At 36.6% G+C, this 14,650-nt stretch overlaps 1 long non-coding RNA gene across 1 annotated transcript; it reads right to left on the bottom strand.

The window, feature by feature from the left end:
- Window positions 1-10,543: 10,543 nt before the first annotated feature.
- LOC145987295 (uncharacterized) lies at window positions 10,544-13,805 on the bottom strand. The gene is made up of 2 exons (XR_014441648.1): window positions 13,746-13,805; window positions 10,544-10,587 (listed from the first exon to the last, which is right to left on the bottom strand). It is a non-coding gene; the product is annotated as an uncharacterized LOC145987295 (long non-coding RNA).
- Between the last annotated feature and the right edge of the window lie 845 nt (window positions 13,806-14,650).

Genomic DNA, 14,650 nt, shown 5'->3' on the forward strand with positions numbered 1-14,650 from the left:
TGATATATTGCTTATTTCTGTAAAAAGAACATATAATTAAAATCTCATGATTATCAATTTTCCTGATTTACTATATTTTTAATCCACTAACTCAACTCTAACCAATATGGCGCCATCTCACATAGAGTACCCTAATCGACCAACCTGTATGTACAGTCACGGACACTTCTGGGTTGTAACGACCCTATTGAAGAAGCACTCAAGCAAGCCATCTATGTCTAACCACCAAGCTCCTTGTGACTAGACAACCCAAACAACATTGTAATTCTGCGGCTTGTACACCAGTCACGGGTATACATTTCTGTAAATTGAGCAGTGATGCCAAAGAGAAATACGAGATGAAGATTGTCGGAAGTAATGTCTCGTGTTCTCGACACGGAATAATACTCGGTCCAAGTTACGTTCCTTTATTTAATGTTGTTTGGTAACGAACCTGACGGACTGGGTTTATATTTTCACTCCTTGCATTACACTAAGTTCTATATTTTACAGTTATATTAATGCTTTGAACGAAAATAATACCTAGAACAACATCCAACACACGTTCACACCACTCTTGTCACACACATGCACGTGAAAACGCACACACAAAGCTAATGATTGATTGATTGATTTAGTTTATTTTACTTCGCGTTTTGTGCCTCTTGGCTAATTTGCGAATATGGGGATGATTAATGAAATGATGAAATTGATGAATGGACATTCACAAACAACCAAGCCCGACCGGGATTCGAACCCGGGACCCTTGGAGTCGCAGCGCGATGTGCTAACCACTCGGCCACAGGGTCGGGCACACACAAAGCTAAGTTTTAACTTCCAAGTGAAGGTCCAAATTACAGTAAACGGAGAAGCATGATGTGCGAAACACGTGATATTTCACAGAAAGAATGCGTCTATTTTTGACATACGTGGTTTCTATTAATAGAGAATGAGACAATTATCAGAAATTAAGATGGATTTGCTTTTTCATGTGCTGAGGAAGGAAACAGACTGATTGGAAAAGAGAAAAAGTAGTGCTATTGATAGTGTGTTGGTTAGCGTGCAGAGCTTTCATCAGCTAGCCCTAAGTTCGATCTCCACTATGGGCAAACTTTTTTTATTATTTTCTTGCAGTGAACAAGTTTATTATGTTGTTTTCTAGGCATTTTAACGAAAGGATACACATCAAATTTAATATTTTAATCTGTCCTTTCATTCTTCTAATAGGTTCTATATCACAAGGGATATAGAGATTCTCTATCTTGGCGAAGGATATTTTCTCAATAGTTCCGTAGCTACGATTCTCCAGTCCCTTCCACCCACTTCTTTTTTTAATTTCTTCATATCTACTCACGAAATACCATGAATCTAACGAAAACACACAGATAAAGTTAGAACAAGAAACACACCTCGCATCGAAGATTCCAGGTTTGAGTTCTGGATTTATTGCGAGGGTGGATTATTCCTGTGTGTCTATTTATCATCTTCGTCTAAAAAACATTCCTCACTATTCCCGTGATTAACTTAGGGAGAGACCAAAGCTACTCAAAAAACAAAAGTACAGAAAACGCAAGACACGCCTGGCTACGCATGTAATACCTTAGGAATTAGCAATCTGAAAATAAACTTTCGTTTTGGTGGACTACTTGCAAAATTGTTTCGTGTTGTCTCGTTTGGACTGTTTGCTAGCGTGTCGGACAAGCGTGCGGGCAACCTGAGTTCGAGCCCACCAGAAGGTATCTTTTTTTTTTGTCTAATTTCATCCAACCTTATTTATAAAACTCAGGTTTCTTTAAATCCTGTTGAATTACATACCACTTCGTATGTTGGCAATCTGAAAGCAGCAAAGATGAAAATTAATACGATTTTTTTATTATTCCTAGAAAATGACAATGAAACCATTAATAACGGTTTTTGCAATGTGATATTGATATCATATATTGAAATACTAAAAATGGGGAATTTTCGCTTGAAACAACTTATAAATGATCATATCCTGATGTAAGATGCACGATCAGAAAGCCTGAATGTTGCATTCAAAACTGCAGATAACTAACTAACTAACAAACTAACTCTCTAGCTTTCTTAATCCCGAAGGTTCATGGCTGTAGCAACACAGGCCTTCCATCTGTCCCTATCCTGAGCAAGATCTATATACTCTTTTCCATCCCTACCGATTTCCTTTAGGTCCTACTCAACGTAGTCCCTCCATCTTCATCTTGGCCTTCCTACAGGTCTCTTACCATCAGGTGTCCCAACAAGAATCCTGTAAACTCCTCTTTCCTCTCCCATTCGTGCCACATGGAATGCCCACCTACGTCTTCTTCATTTAATTATTCTAATAATATCTGGACATGAATACAAATTATGTAACCTTGTCCACTCACCTGTCTCCTTATCCCTTCTATTTTTAGGTCCAATTATTTTCCTAAGGATCTTATTTTCAAATACTCTCAATTTATGTTCCTCTTTCAATGTAAGGGACTAAGTTTCACACCCATATAATACTACAGGCAAAATTACTGTTTTGTATATTTTAACTTTTAGTTTCTTAGATATTAAACGAGAAGACTAAAGTTTTTGAAGAGAGAAGTAACATGCATTTCCTGAATTAAGCCTACTTTTTATTTCTCTTTAATATCATTTTCACTTGTTAATATTACTCCTAAGTATTTGAATTTGGAAAGTGGTTCAAACGAGTTGTTATCAATAATTAGATTTTGATTATTACCTAACACTTGGTTTCCGCCTGTAAGCATATATTTAGTTTTCTCTTTCTTAACTTCCAAACCTATCTCTTTAACAGTTTTGAAAAATATTTTAGCATTATTCTTAATTGTATTTATATCATCCCCTAATAAGTCTACATCATCTGCATATGATAACAACTGAGTCACACCATTAAATTTAGTCCTTCGTTAGTTTCTTTTATCTTCCTAACAGCATATTTTATGGCAAAATTAAAGAGCAATGGAGATAATGCATCTCCTTGTTTTAATCCATCATGAATTGTAAATTTGTGAGACACATTAACACCCACACGAATTTTAATTTCTGTTTCACTGGTGCATACTTTTATCATATTAACAAGCTTCTTAGGTATTCCAAACTCGACTAATATATTATATAATTTATCTCTTTTGATTGAATCATATGCTTTTTTTAAATCAATGAATAGCTGATGGACATTTTAATTATATTCCCACTTTTTCTCAAGTGTCTATCTGATGTGAAAAATTTGATCAGTAGTTGATCTGTCACATTTAATGTAATTACATAAAGTGCACTTACTACACAAAACTGCAGAGAACAATGCATTATTTCTTAACAGTTCACCATGCATGACTTATAAACAGTGAAATTTATTTTCGTACTATAATAGGAATTTAGTTATTAATATAAATAAACAAGAGAGGAGAACTAATGATGAACTAAAATTGTAAACAAAAATAAAATATCTAAGTTTTTCAGAAAAAAGCACACAAGTCACAAACTGCGAATATCTGTTGATTTCACCTAAGAAGGAGAGGCTACGGTTTGGGACGGGACTTTCTATAGTGGTACGGTACCCTGCAGTTTTTTTTTATTATTTAATTAAAGGAATACACCTACTTATCAGTATCCCCAGTTCTTCACATTTTTCTCAGTTGTCATACATGTCAATTTTCTCTATGTTCTCTTTATTCTCATTGGGACAAACACAAACATCCATGCCCGAAAAGAGTATTGATAATATCGCACGTTAGCCAGCAATTTCCGAGGAAAAGTTTGATAGCCGGTTTATACTCGAGTGGTTGGGATCCCACTTTAAACTGTAGGTCCAGTCCGGTATAAGCTTTCTTACTGTGCATAAAGTGGACTTAAAAGAAGAAGAAATCCGAGGAAAAGCGCATGAAGGTTTCGATTTTTTCCAAGTGCCTTGATGAGGAGATGCTATTGTATGACTTTAAACTATCCAGGTAGCCCCATAGTAGCGAATAAGTATCACGTCCCACAGGTTATGGGTTCGATTTCCGTTCTACTGCCCAATTTCATTTTAATAACTCGAGCAACAAATGTTTGCATTTTATTTAATAATTTATTGAAATAAAGGTGAATATATTTTTACTTTATTTTTGGGTGGAAATCTCTATTTTACAGTTTTCAATTTTATTTATGGAAATATTTTTTTTAAGATCGTTTTCCACTTTTCTCATCATTTTACAAACATTTACATATTAAATTGTCCACGTGTTTTATTCAAAAAATGTTATACCTGGTGAAAAGTATACATTTCTTTCGAGAAAATGTACCAGGAATGAATATAATTCTATTCGCAAGTAATTGTCGTAAAAGTTTGGAAAAGAAAATTCAATTCGAAATTCAACAATTCGCACAGCAAATAAAATAAGAATGTGTGCAATAAATAAAATGAAATAATTAGTTGCATGAGTTAAGAAAAAAATTGGAGGCAATCAAATGGAATCGAACCAAGTACCTTCTACGTGTCAAACTAACACGCTACCACCACACCACCGTGCCTTCTGTCAGACGGACAATATATTCGTCTCGTGAGTAACGCTTGCTAAGTTCCTAAACATTGAAGCTCTTTTTTCTCGGGAATGACTGACTAATGTAATTGTTGTTGTGTGTCACGGAGATATGTTTACTGCAACATTTGAGCACACAATCGAAACATACAGAAACAATGTTTGTTCTGCACGTCATTACTTTTCCCCGAGTTCAAAAAATATCCAGAATCCAAACTCACTGCTAGTTACCCAGTTATGCAAAATATGCCTGGACTACACGCATGCGCTTTATCAGGGATGCGAAGGAACCTCGCAAAGTTACAGAAGGTTCTCTGGGGGTGCTGTCGGTTGGCCGCGGAGTCACGTGGTATCTTCTTATCATTCGAACATGACCTTGTGCAGCACACTGAAGCGAGCGAAGGTATTTCATGTGATTTGTAAGCTGGAACAGACTTTACACGCGTCACAATCGACAGAGGTTTGTCCTCAGCTTATTCTTTAGGGACAGGCAAACCACACTAGGCATACAGAGTATAAATATGGGAGGCAATTATTTCTCAGTCTCCTCACACTGACAATTTTATTACCCTTTTTGGAGTTAGTTGGCCATAGAAACGGATCTTATTATTGAAGTCGTATCTCATGTGATGGCTTGGTTCAGCTGATCAGGTTTTCTGACAAAAGCAGGGCAGGTTATCCAAGAACAATCTGCTTCCTTCCTCATCCTGTATAAAGCATACGAGCACATAGCACAAATATGTAAGAGAAATATTTGTTAATTGGGTAACTTGTTTGCAATTGAATTTCTATCATTAACAGCTGCAAAGAAATTCTGTAATTATCAAGTGCTTTACGGGCTCAACGTCAAGTTTGGATTTGTCGGTTATCCAAATATTATTAATTTTGAAAATACTCTTTCAGTTGGTGGAATGTGCCTGAAATTGAATGACATATTAAATCGTGAACGTATTTTGTTTCTTTAATTAAAACTTTTAGTTTACAAATAAATCATCAAACCAACCTGTGTTCTTCTCCCTTGTTTATTTATAGTAATATCTAAAATCCCATTGAAGCATAGAAAAAACTTTTCGCTGTTCATAAGTCAGTCATTGTTCTCTGCAGTTTTCAATGTAACATTCAGGCTTTCTGATCGTGCATCTTACGCTTCACATCAGTGGTATTTATAAGTTGGTTTAAGAGAAATTTTCCATTTTTAATCTTTCAATATATGATATCAATATCACATTGCAAAAACAGTTATTAATCGTTTCAATGTCAATTGCTGGGAAAGAAAATCGTATTACTTTGGATTCGAACATGCAAACGCAAGTATCAAAGTATTTACTTTAGACAACACTCACAATTTTGAAACGTGGAAAGGTTAACGGAGAATGTTAAATTTGGTGTGTTGACATAATGTAGCTACTGAAATATTAGCACTGACAACTAGGAAGCGATCTCAATTATAACGTGGCTGCATGCTTTTCGCTAATAAATAACTGTGTTTTTTCAACGTATACACAAATACATCGTCGCTTCGGAACAAGAAATGTTCATCCTTGCTTCTTTCAGATTACTAACATACGAAGTGGCATGTAATTCAACAGGTTTTGAAGAAACCTCAATTTTTATAAATAAGGTTGGATGAAATTAGACAAAAAAAAAGATACCTTCTGGTGGGCTCGAACTCAGGTTGCCCGCACGCTTGTCCGACACGCTAGCAAACACTCCAAACGAGACAACACGAAACAATTTTGCAAGTAGTCCACCAAAACGAAAGTTTATTTTCAGATTGCTAATTCCTAAGGTATTACATGCGTAGCCAGGCGTGTCTTGCGTTTTCTGTACTTTTGTTTTTTGAGTAGCTTTGGTCTCTCCCTAAGTTAATCACGGGAATAGTGAGGAATGTTTTTTAGACGAAGATGATAAATAGACACACAGGAATAATCCACCCTCGCAATAAATCCAGAACTCAAACCTGGAATCTTCGATGCGAGGTGTGTTTCTTGTTCTAACTTTATCTGTGTGTTTTCGTTAGATTCATGGTATTTCGTGAGTAGATATGAAGAAATTAAAAAAAGAAGTGGGTGGAAGGGACTGGAGAATCGTAGCTACGGAACTATTGAGAAAATATCCTTCGCCAAGATAGAGAATCTCTATATCCCTTGTGATATAGAACCTATTAGAAGAATGAAAGGACAGATTAAAATATTAAATTTGATGTGTATCCTTTCGTTAAAATGCCTAGAAAACAACATAATAAACTTGTTCACTGCAAGAAAATAATAAAAAAAGTTTGCCCATAGTGGAGATCGAACTTAGGGCTAGCTGATGAAAGCTCTGCACGCTAACCAACACACTATCAATAGCACTACTTTTTCTCTTTTCCAATCAGTCTGTTTCCTTCCTCAGCACATGAAAAAGCAAATCCATCTTAATTTCTGATAATTGTCTCATTCTCTATTAATAGAAACCACGTATGTCAAAAATAGACGCATTCTTTCTGTGAAATATCACGTGTTTCGCACATCATGCTTCTCCGTTTACTGTCATTTGGACATTCACTTGGAAGTTAAAACTTAGCTTTGTGTGTGCGTTTTCACGTGCATGTGTGTGACAAGAGTGGTGTGAACGTGTGTTGGATGTTGTTCTAGGTATTATTTTCGTTCAAAGCATTAATATAACTGTAAAATATAGAACTTAGTGTAATGCAAGGAGTGAAAATATAACGGAAGGTTGTAATGAGGCGAATCATTACTTGATCCTTTTTTATTTGATATGTTTAATTAATTAATTGAATTGGATAAATCGGGTTTTAGTGTCATGTATTTTGGTAATGTTGTGGATGTCTATGTATTCATGTACGTGCGTATTCTTGGCCGTTGGGTAGGTAGGTGTGTCTCTGGACAGCCGACAAGCGGAAAGTTCCCAGTAACGGTTAGGTGATTAGCGGGGCCTATAAAAGGAAGGGAAGGAAGCAGTCGGCCTCAGATGTTTTGGTGCAATACGGCGAGGTGTATTTTCTCTATGGGGCGAAACGAAGAATTTTTCTTGATACTATGAATCGGCGCATACTTTAACTTTCTTTCTTATAATACACACACTTCATTCTTTTTTCACATTTAATTCAATAGTACATGTCATGTGGGAAACCGGGTACATATGTACACATACCTTCAGCCACCTTTTTTGGTACTGAAGATTATAATTTTTTCTTACTCGTGGAGCCAGTGTATGTTGCTGAGAATCGGCTTAAAAGCACAAATTATACCTATACAAGGTGTAGGGGGTTGTGAAATCCATCGACGAATTGAAAGGATTTATCCGGCGACGAAAGTTGGTGTCACCACTTTGAGCCCGAGTCGAAACTGCAAATTCGTCAGTGGATGCACGCAGATTCCCCTCCACCAAAAAAGTTCAAGACCCTCCACACTAGAGCCGGCAAGGTCATGCTTTCGTTCTTCTTCGACCGCAAGGGACCACTCCTCGTCGACTTCCTGGAGCATGGAGCTACGGTCAATGCCCAGCGGTGTTGTGAAACATTAACGAAGCCCAGGAAGGCAATCAAACCGAAACGTTCCGGTCACCTTTCTCGTGGTGTCGTCCTATTGCACGACAACGCTAAACCACACACAGCCAAAGCAACAAAGGAGTGTCTGAAAAAAAATTCAAGTTGGAAATCCTGAGCCACCCCGTATAGTCCAGATCTGTTCACGTGTGACTTACACATCTTCGGTGAGCTCAAAAAAGCACTGCGGGGACAACGGTTTCAATCGGACGATGACGTCAAGGAGTACGTGCGCAATTGGTTCCAACAGCAGCCTAAGGAGTTCTACGAGGGTGCCATTTTGCGACTGGTGTCACAATGGGATAAATGCCTAAACAGTGGTGGACAATACTTGTGAGGTTCGTTACGTATGTGCTGTGAAATATCCTCTGCCTCGTTATTTATTGACTGAGCTTAATTTATCTAAGATAGAAAATCGACTTTGCTTTTGTATTTAGCATAAAATATTTGTAATCTGGCTTTCAAGTGCTTCATGTATAATGTAACGTAATCGCTGGTAAGCCTGTTCACGGAGCAAGTCTTGACACATTTTGGCCACCTAATGTGGTTGTCCATCGTGAGATCACAGCGCAGTAAATTTATTTTTTAATAGTCAATGCACAGCTCAAAAATTTTACCTCTTTCTAATTTTTTAAACTTTATACATTAATGTGCATCCTTGAAATTATTAATAAATAAATTATGGCATATGTATAGTCTTGTTCACAAATATAAAATACAGTTTAAAATAGTTAGCAACCACTGGATCTAATGAACTCTAGTGGCCCGATGCTGGACCCAGTCCGGTAGTTGGGAAACACTATCCTAGAGCACGGTGGTCCTAAAACTGACTCAGAAACTAAATTGATTGGACTCAAATGGCAAAAGACAAGAATATTTTAAAAAATCTAACTTTCTTGCAGTACAAATTGTGTTTCTTCAAGTTCACTGTATGCTTTGATATGCTAATTGGGATTGGTTTAATTGTTTGATTGATTGTTTTTTTAAGTCTACTTTATGCACAGTGAGGCTAATCGGGACTGCACCTACAATATAAAATGGGATCCGAGCCACTATGTGCCTGCACTAATTGGGATTGGACCTACAGCTTAAAATGGGGCCTGAATCGCTGTGCCTCCATTAGGGACCCCCTTGATTACAAGGTGACATTATTTTATGCAAACGTGGAGGCCCCTCATTCTTTTATATTATTCAATCAAAATCCTGCTATTTTCCACTCCCAATTACAAGTTACTTTGCGATCTAAGTCTCCCTTGTAGTAGCATACCGATTTTAAGTATTAGATGGGGTATATGCACAAGTAGTTTCGCACACATATTATGAATAGTAAAGTTTATAATTCTTATGAAAATTTTAATAGTTTAATATTAACATTTAATTAATTTTCTCAAATTACATGTGAATGTTCCTTTTAAGTTCATTTTATGCTCACATAGTCTAATCAGGATTGGGCCTACAGTTTTAAGATGAAATTTGAATCTTCATGTAATTTGTCTGCACTGAAGATCAAATCTGGTATCCTTTAATACAAGACAACAATGCAATTGGGAAGACACAATCAGAAACTCACATATGGTAAAATCAAATTAGCAACTACAGGGTATACAGAAAGTTATGCAAACAAGATTTTAACTTACGTTATTTCGTACAAGGAGAGAGAGAGAGAGACATGAATCTTACATTGCTCTTTCTCTGCTGTGTGGATACTTGTTTTAAAGATTAAATTAGGTTATCATGCTGTGCATGAACTTTCAGTAAGGCGAAAATTGACTAAGTTTTAATAATTTTAGCACAAAGTAAAAATAATATGGATAAAAGACAGTTGTGAAATAGCTTGCAAAAATTTTCGATGTGTATTGATGATCTCTGTGATTATCTACCGATTCGAAGAAAATAATTATACTTACTCGGGCAAGAAGCGGCAACTTTAAAATTCAACCTCACAAAGCAGCTAGCAGGGAAACGGGATTTTGTCAAAATAACAGTTCTGCGCTGTAATTGGACACCGGGGGATACAACTGCAGGAATGTAAAGCAGGAAAATATGCAAAAACGAGTAGGTACTGGTTACTTGAAATAGTATACGTAATACTCCCTTCGATAATCTTGCGCACACTACTGCACATTACTACCATAAAAAGAAATAAGCTTATTGACCACATCTGCTCACCTCCGGCAATTCAGCAGAGCGCACACTAATTGATTTTTCGTGGACCTTGATATCACCCGACCATTCCTCCGTGGTCAGGCCGCCTATCCATTGGTCAGCTGTGGATCCATCCAGAAGAGACTTCTCCCAATCAATGTCCACGATTTTATAGTTGCTGACTCTTCTCATTCTGTGCAGAGGCTCCGCCTCCTCAACAAACCTTTCCTGGGATTGTTTGAAATTGCAAATTGCAAGAAACAATAACAGCAACAAAACTTTGGTGGTCGACGCCATGTGCCCAGTTTTCATCTTCTTTCACCGGCGAAAGACTTCGCTGTAAAGCGCTCTTGGAGGCAATGTTCACTAGCGTTGGCTAATGATCTGCAAGAACAAGAATAATACAAGACTGGTTAGTTTAGAAACCACAAGTCACACATATTCCGAGAAAGTTACCTTGTATAAGCCCCGTTCCCCAAAATGCACACACATTGTACACTAGATGAAATATTTTAACATTCAGAATTTAGGGATGCATTGGGTTTTCTAACCCAAAGTATAAATTATATGTTTGTTTCTAAATCCTCTTTATGCACAGAAAGGCTAATCGGGACTGGATCTACGGTTTAACGTGGTATCTGAACCACTAGGTGACTGTGCCTGGTATCGAACCAGGAACTCCTTGATAACAAGGCGACGATGTTAGCACTACGTAATTGGGGTGGCTCTAAATCATAGAATTACCATCATTGAGTATGTGAACACTATGATCAGTTTTGAGATTTGCCGGGTCATGCGATATGAGTCAATCGCATAACTTTTCACCTCCTTAGCTAGAAATTAGCACAATAACTGTTTACCAACAATCGAAGTGAACCAAAATGAACTTCATGGTTTCAAAACAGATGTATGTATCCAAGGAAATGCGCACACACGTCACGAAAGCCACATAGGTGGACGAGAGGGTTGAGTGGTCGACTCACGTAATAGTCACAGAAGATCCTGTGTTTCAGTCCCGAATTGAGCACGGGTAAATGTTGCTTCATCAGTGCCACCTATTCACCATTCATCCCCATCGACGGGATTAGACAATAGGAACCGGAATGCGACTCTAAATATGAAAAATCCAATTTAAGAATTCTATATCTTATATTGTGTAACGTTGTCAACCCTTCAGTACACGGGTGACATTGTTGTTACGTGACTGGACGGGTTGTGCCTATCAGGAACAAAAAGAATGAATCATATTAAAAACATAAAAACTTTTGTAAATAAAATAGCTATTTGTTTGAACAAATATGTGTATTACTAATTGATACATAATTATGGAAACATGAAAATCATTATTTTTAAGTTCTTGAACTGTAGTGTTAATCAAAGGTATCAGGCAGGCACATCGTACAGAATTTCGGATGCCCCTTTAAACTGTTGGTCCAATTTTGTTTATCCCAGCCAAGCAAACAATGCACGAAAAACAAACCTTTTCGCTTATGTTATGTTACCCTTACGTTTTTCAGATTTTTTTAAAAGAAAAAAACAATTTCCGAGTAAAAATAATATTTTAAGCAGCAGTGTGATGCTTGCCACCGTTGTGTTCTTTCAGAATGATTGCGTCATCATCGCCTACAGTTCCGGTCAGCCAAATAGGTAGTATAATGACAATGTACATTTGCGAACTGTTCCGAAAGGAAATATGGAAGATGTCCTTGCCAACATGAATTATTTCCGGTGATATAACACGCTAGTTGTCCTTTTACATACCGAAGCCTTGGAATGCCATTTCCTGTATGAAAACTGATTGCACTTTCTTCAATCTGAGTGTTGATATTGTGATCAAAAAGACATTACATTAGTCATGAAAGCAAAATTAAAGTAAAAAAGGAGGGAATGTAAATATAAATAGTTAATGAACAATAGAGAGTCGTTAATTTTTGTATGGACAAAAAACCGATTGAGAAGGACCTTCCAGTTCCAGATAGGCTTACGCAGAAAACCTGACTGAGTTTGCAATACACGTTCGGTTAAGCTTCTTGGTAAGCCTAAACTATAATTTGGTAGTCTTTTTGCTAAATCTAGTAAATATAACCGGCTTATTTTGGTGTCTATGAACAAATATCACGATTACTAATTCAAATTAGTCCTGGTGAACAATGATATGTTTATTGCCTATTTTAAACAATTTTTTGTACATTAGAAACTATACGTTTTGTAAATAAAACCTTAAAATGATGACCAAAGCAAACTTTAATTGTATAAAAAATATACATAAGAACGTAACATTTCCACCCTCTAACAGGGTCTTCTTCAGACGAATATTCACAATAAGAATTTACGTTATGTCTTTGTGTATATTTTTATACTATAAAAGTTTGCCTTGGTCAGCATTTTAAGGTCTTATTAACATGGAAAAAAGGCTAAACAGTAATACGTTTTGTCTGAAGAATTCCCATGTCCTTTGGAAGGAATGTTTACGTTTTTGTTTCCATATGGAATGTCAGCGTTACCGACATGAGAACAATTTAGAAGGTACTTGAATGCAATGGTGGCACGGAGTACACTGTGAAATTGTCAGAAAAAGAGCAAAAATTGATATATTTGGTGTATTTTTCGTTATTTAGCGTTGCTATTCTGTCTGGATTTGCTAATGCCAAGATGAGATGACATTGATGAAAACAACATCCCGGAACTCGAAATGAGAAACCTCAGTTGTTAAAACGACAATGAATTCGATGCGCTGACCACGCGTGAACTGGCCCTATGTTCTCGAAAGGCCTGTAAAACTCAATATAGTTGTCTTCTCTTTTGGCAGGTGGTCTTAGGCCACATTTTGCTTTTCTAGGTACATCTTCTAAGTATTATTTCTTGTAGTTAAATTTTCGTAATGTATCAGAAAAACTATGGACAGAAATACTTAAATTGCGATCGAATTACAATATAAATTATGGATATTTGCTCGTCTGTTCATAAGAGCCAGTAATCAACATGGAATGTCTCTTGCGACGTGTCAGATACTACAACATTTCATATTTGATTAAATAAAAAGAAAGCCTTTAAAAAAGGATCAGTTATACAATGGATCTTGTCAATGGTACATTGTTGGAATCTAGCAACTTAACTGTGAAGCAAGCAGTCTGTTTTATTGTTTTTTTTAAGATGAACTAAGATGTTATTTAAACATCACAACAAAAAGAAACATATGTTTTATGCTTCTAACAACCGTAGACTACAAGAGAAATAGTTGTATCATTTAAGTTAAATTGTTCATTGAGGGTAAATAATTTAGTTGTAAATAATAATAATATGTATGCGTGTGTTAGCCCATCTTGACCTTAATTCCTTCAACATTAAGCCCGTAACGCTGGTCGAACAGCAGCTAAACAAAATTATAAAGTAAAGACTAATCGTAGTCAAAGAGGACTGAAGTTAAGTGCTCATTGTAAAATGGCAAGCACTGCAGCATGCATACATGATTCAGGATTTATTTACTAAGTTTCAGCAATGAGGATTTAGATCTGATCAAGAAAAACTCATGTTCAATTTACCTGTATCTTCCGTCGACTCTCTCTGTTTGTGATCAATGTTGATAGTCCGAACCAGATCAAACAGACTGCAGGATTGCCTAGTAGCAGAAGGCCTTTTATAATCCTATCCTTAGCTTTTCCTATCGTTCGTAAGCACCCCTCCCCCTTTGCAATCTCATCATCATCACATTGTGAGAGATCCTCACAATGGTCGTCAATATTGTTGAGTGCCAACATTTTTTCTATCATGTTCTTACCACGTAACTTTTATAGTATTCATATCCCCTGCCGCTGTTGATAATGAATATTATCTTTTTATTATTATTATTTCTTCATGTGCTTCACCGTGGAATGACCAAGGATGTATCGTGAAGTAAACAGGAAATTAGAATGGTATGTTTTCCCCTGTTGCTGATGTTATCTTAGTCACGACAGCTGATGATCAGTAGCTCCGTCTATTTCGCTTCACTTTTGGACTCTCTCTGCATTGGTGCGTGTAGTTGGTTTCACGGTGCAACGTGGACTCACCTACAACCTACTTCGTTGAATTGGTGTCAGACAGTGGCGTTTCGTGGTCTGGCTCTATGGCTGTGCACTTTAGTCTCGCGTCCAGAAGTGTTATAACATCCCTGTCAAATACTCGCACCCGATCTTGAGCACATATTGATGCTTAATATATTGGCAACCAAAGTTTTGATCAACTTTCACTGAATATGGGGCTATGATAGAGTTATAATTCATGACATTTTAAAACTGATTTTTTACAAATTTCAAATATTTCGGAAATTATCCAGCCAATGACGAGAAGAGCGATGTTATTGTGCAATACGTAATTCAGCATTCGATAATCTGACAAAATCACTCAATGCATAGAAATACCCATGTACAATGTCAATACTATTGTCGATTTGCAAAATATATTTCAT

This window comes from Lepisma saccharinum, chromosome 4 (genome assembly GCF_977018435.1).
Source record: "Lepisma saccharinum chromosome 4, izLepSacc3.1, whole genome shotgun sequence".
NCBI classification, from domain to species: domain Eukaryota; kingdom Metazoa; phylum Arthropoda; class Insecta; order Zygentoma; family Lepismatidae; genus Lepisma; species Lepisma saccharinum.